Here is a 5,000-nt window from a genome sequence, read left to right as displayed (position 1 = left end):
CACGGTACAGAATGCAAAAATATGATTGTTACAATTTTCGACTAATCGGTTCTAAGAGGCGAAGCAATACGCCGCTGGGACTTTGAAATATTTCGGAGCGCACCTAAAGTTCGTTATTTTGGCTAAACGGAGCGAAAATCTGCATTTATACCATCACGGACGTTAGTTCAATAGCGTTTAACGATCGATCCACGGTACAGAATGCAAAAATATGATTGTTAAAATTTTCGACTAATCGGTTCTAAGAGGCGAAGCAATACGCCGCTGGGACTTTGAAATATTTCGGAGCGCACCTAAAGTTCGTTATTTTGGCTAAACGGAGCGAAAATCTGCATTTATACCATCACGGACGTTAGTTTAATAGCGTTTAACGATGGATCCACGGTACAGAATGCAAAAATATGATTGTTAAAATTTTCGACTAATCGGTTCTAAGAGGCGAAGCAATACGCCGCTGGGACTTTGAAATATTTCGGAGCGCACCTAAAGTTCGTTATTTTGGCTAAACGGAGCGAAAATCTGCATTTATACCATCACGGACGTTAGTTCAATAGCGTTTAACGATCGATCCACGGTACAGAATGCAAAAATATGATTGTTAAAATTTTCGACTAATCGGTTCTAAGAGGCGAAGCAATACGCCGCTGGGACTTTGAAATATTTCGGAGCGCATCTAAAGTTCGTTATTTTGGCTACACGGAGCGAAAATCTGCATTTATACCATCACGGACGTTAGTTCAATAGCGTTTAACGATCGATCCACGGTACAGAATGCAAAAATATGATTGTTAAAATTTTCGACTAATCGGTTCTAAGAGGCGAAGCAATACGCCGCTGGGACTTTGAAATATTTCGGAGCGCACCTAAAGTTCGTTATTTTGGCTAAACGGAGCGAAAATCTGCATTTATACCATCACGGACGTTAGTTTAATAGCGTTTAACGATGGATCCACGGTACAGAATGCAAAAATATGATTGTTAAAATTTTCGACTAATCGGTTCTAAGAGGCGAAGCAATACGCCGCTGGGACTTTGAAATATTTCGGAGCGCACCTAAAGTTCGTTATTTTGGCTAAACGGAGCGAAAATCTGCATTTATACCATCACGGACGTTAGTTTAATAGCGTTTAACGATGGATCCACGGTACAGAATGCAAAAATATGATTGTTAAAATTTTCGACTAATCGGTTCTAAGAGGCGAAGCAATACGCCGCTGGGACTTTGAAATATTTCGGAGCGCACCTAAAGTTCGTTATTTTGGCTAAACGGAGCGAAAATCTGCATTTATACCATCACGGACGTTAGTTCAATAGCGTTTAACGATCGATCCACGGTACAGAATGCAAAAATATGATTGTTAAAATTTTCGACTAATCGGTTCTAAGAGGCGAAGCAATACGCCGCTGGGACTTTGAAATATTTCGGAGCGCACCTAAAGTTCGTTATTTTGGCTAAACGGAGCGAAAATCTGCATTTATACCATCACGGACGTTAGTTCAATAGCGTTTAACGATCGATCCACGGTACAGAATGCAAAAATATGATTGTTAAAATTTTCGACTAATCGGTTCTAAGAGGCGAAGCAATACGCCGCTGGGACTTTGAAATATTTCGGAGCGCATCTAAAGTTCGTTATTTTGGCTAAACGGAGCGAAAATCTGCATTTATACCATCACGGACGTTAGTTCAATAGCGTTTAACGATCGATCCACGGTACAGAATGCAAAAATATGATTGTTAAAATTTTCGACTAATCGGTTCTAAGAGGCGAAGCAATACGCCGCTGGGACTTTGAAATATTTCGGAGCGCACCTAAAGTTCGTTATTTTGGCTAAACGGAGCGAAAATCTGCATTTATACCATCACAGACGTTAGTTTAATAGCGTTTAACGATGGATCCACGGTACAGAATGCAAAAATATGATTGTTAAAATTTTCGACTAATCGGTTCTAAGAGGCGAAGCAATACGCCGCTGGGACTTTGAAATATTTCGGAGCGCACCTAAAGTTCGTTATTTTGGCTAAACGGAGCGAAAATCTGCATTTATACCATCACGGACGTTAGTTCAATAGCGTTTAACGATCGATCCACGGTACAGAATGCAAAAATATGATTGTTAAAATTTTCGACTAATCGGTTCTAAGAGGCGAAGCAATACGCCGCTGGGACTTTGAAATATTTCGGAGCGCATCTAAAGTTCGTTATTTTGGCTACACGGAGCGAAAATCTGCATTTATACCATCACGGACGTTAGTTCAATAGCGTTTAACGATCGATCCACGGTACAGAATGCAAAAATATGATTGTTAAAATTTTCGACTAATCGGTTCTAAGAGGCGAAGCAATACGCCGCTGGGACTTTGAAATATTTCGGAGCGCACCTAAAGTTCGTTATTTTGGCTAAACGGAGCGAAAATCTGCATTTATACCATCACGGACGTTAGTTTAATAGCGTTTAACGATGGATCCACGGTACAGAATGCAAAAATATGATTGTTAAAATTTTCGACTAATCGGTTCTAAGAGGCGAAGCAATACGCCGCTGGGACTTTGAAATATTTCGGAGCGCACCTAAAGTTCGTTATTTTGGCTAAACGGAGCGAAAATCTGCATTTATACCATCACGGACGTTAGTTCAATAGCGTTTAACGATCGATCCACGGTACAGAATGCAAAAATATGATTGTTAAAATTTTCGACTAATCGGTTCTAAGAGGCGAAGCAATACGCCGCTGGGACTTTGAAATATTTCGGAGCGCACCTAAAGTTCGTTATTTTGGCTAAACGGAGCGAAAATCTGCATTTATACCATCACGGACGTTAGTTTAATAGCGTTTAACGATGGATCCACGGTACAGAATGCAAAAATATGATTGTTAAAATTTTCGACTAATCGGTTCTAAGAGGCGAAGCAATACGCCGCTGGGACTTTGAAATATTTCGGAGCGCACCTAAAGTTCGTTATTTTGGCTAAACGGAGCGAAAATCTGCATTTATACCATCACGGACGTTAGTTTAATAGCGTTTAACGATGGATCCACGGTACTGAATGCAAAAATATGATTGTTAAAATTTTCGACTAATCGGTTCTAAGAGGCGAAGCAATACGCCGCTGGGACTTTGAAATATTTCGGAGCGCATCTAAAGTTCGTTATTTTGGCTAAACGGAGCGAAAATCTGCATTTATACCATCACGGACGTTAGTTCAATAGCGTTTAACGATCGATCCACGGTACAGAATGCAAAAATATGATTGTTAAAATTTTCGACTTATCGGTTCTGGATCACTGAAAAATCAAAAAAAATTATTAATTTTGATTAATTAAATTACATATGTAGTTTTATATTGTTATAGTCTCGTATTTGTTAATGTTTTGTCGTAAGAAAATGCAAAAATATCGTTTTAATGTTTTCGTCTCATCGGTTCTGGATCGCTGAAAAATCAAAAAAAAATATTAATTTTGATTAATTAAATTACAAATGGAGTTTTATATTGCTATAGTCGCTTATTTGTTAATGTTTTACCGTAAGAAAATGCAAAAATATCGTTTTAATATTTTCATCTCATCGGTTCTGGGCGGTTTTAAAATTTTTTAAAATATTAATTAAACCCATGATTTACATGAGAATGTGAATTTATTATGTCCTGCATGTTAATTTATTAATTTTCATGTATAGAACGTTATAAAATGAAAGGATATGTTCGACGATATTTTCAGTCTAAGTTTTACCGTGCCGGCGGGATGGTACGCTCTCACGGCGGTTTGCACAGGCATACGCCTGGGCGTAAGCCCATGCGTCGCCGACCTAGCGGCCGGCCGTTCGGTATTTATAGGAAGGCACTTTCGGTTCGCTCGGACCGGTCGGGAGTAGCGTCGAGCGTGTGGCTCTTTTATGACTTCGGTTGAAAAGCAGTCTACCGCTCCTCGAGAATATACTTTCTCGACTATTCTCGTTCCGGTTTTCCGTTGCGGATTATTATTAATCTCCACACAGCATTACCACGGGTCGGTGTCTAAGACCGAATGGCCCATATGTGGTGAGCCTTGTAATATAAGGCTGGTGACCTGTATGCACTTATAAATGTTGCATACTTGTACAAACTGAGCATCAACTGTCTGTAACCAAAATTTGTTAAAACTGAAAAAGTTATAAGATTGTATAAAATTTTTGAACCAAGAAAGTAGTGTTAGACGAAAATTCGTTCTATCACTTTTAGAAGGGAGACTGTTTGGAAATATTTAAAGTATAAAATACACAAAAGTCCACTGAATTATGAACAAAATTACGTCCCTGAATTTAAGAAAAGTCAAGAGGTGTCAGAAATAAAATCCTCTCTGATACGTTCAGAGAGGAAAATAAGTATGGAGAGAGGAGTAAAAATGAAAGAAGTTTTAAGGCTGGGGAAACTTCTAAAGGAGAGAGATTCCAACATATCTAATATGTACATTTAAAGCAAGTCCAAGGAACTCTCTCCGTTAATGTTTGAAAAGGTGTGTGCAGATGGAGGAGAAATGTATAAAGTACAGAGACGAGGTTGGTGGGCCCGCTCTAATGATAAAGATTATAAAATTTGGTGGCAAAATGACCAGCATGATCACTGTACGCGCTTTCTCGATTTGTATAGCATGCCACTGTCCGCGCTATCTTTTATTATATTGTCCAGCGTGTGTGGTCTACGTGCTTGCACGATGGATGCACGGCGTGAAAGTGATTTTCGTGCTTTATGAGAGGAGGAGGAGAATATTTGGCCTCTATAAGAGGTACAAAATTTATGAAATGTGTGTTACATACAAAAGAGAAATGGCTTAACGTCGATCGGTCTTACAGGGAGGGCCGACGACGAAAATTTAAATTTACAATAATAACTAAGCTCCCTGGTTGATCCTGCCAGTAGTCATATGCTTGTCTCAAAGATTAAGCCATGCATGTCTAAGTACATACCGAATTAAGGTGAAACCGCGAATGGCTCATTAAATCAGTTTTGGTTTCTTAGAT

General features: G+C 39.1%; 1 non-coding gene across 1 annotated transcript in view; it reads left to right on the top strand.

The window, feature by feature from the left end:
- The first annotated feature begins 4,876 nt into the window (after nt 1-4,876).
- The window catches only part of LOC143307115 (small subunit ribosomal RNA), a 1,923-nt gene continuing 1,799 nt past the window's right edge, over nt 4,877-5,000 (top strand). The window contains exon 1 of the ribosomal RNA XR_013064339.1: nt 4,877-5,000. This exon is cut by the window's right edge and continues 1,799 nt beyond it. This is a non-coding gene — a ribosomal RNA (small subunit ribosomal RNA).

The sequence above is a fragment of the Osmia lignaria genome, unplaced genomic scaffold (assembly GCF_051020975.1).
Source record: "Osmia lignaria lignaria isolate PbOS001 unplaced genomic scaffold, iyOsmLign1 scaffold0044, whole genome shotgun sequence".
Lineage (NCBI taxonomy): Eukaryota > Metazoa > Arthropoda > Insecta > Hymenoptera > Megachilidae > Osmia > Osmia lignaria.
The sequence above is the reverse complement of the archived record's forward strand: the minus strand, read 5'-3'. Positions and strand labels throughout refer to the sequence as shown.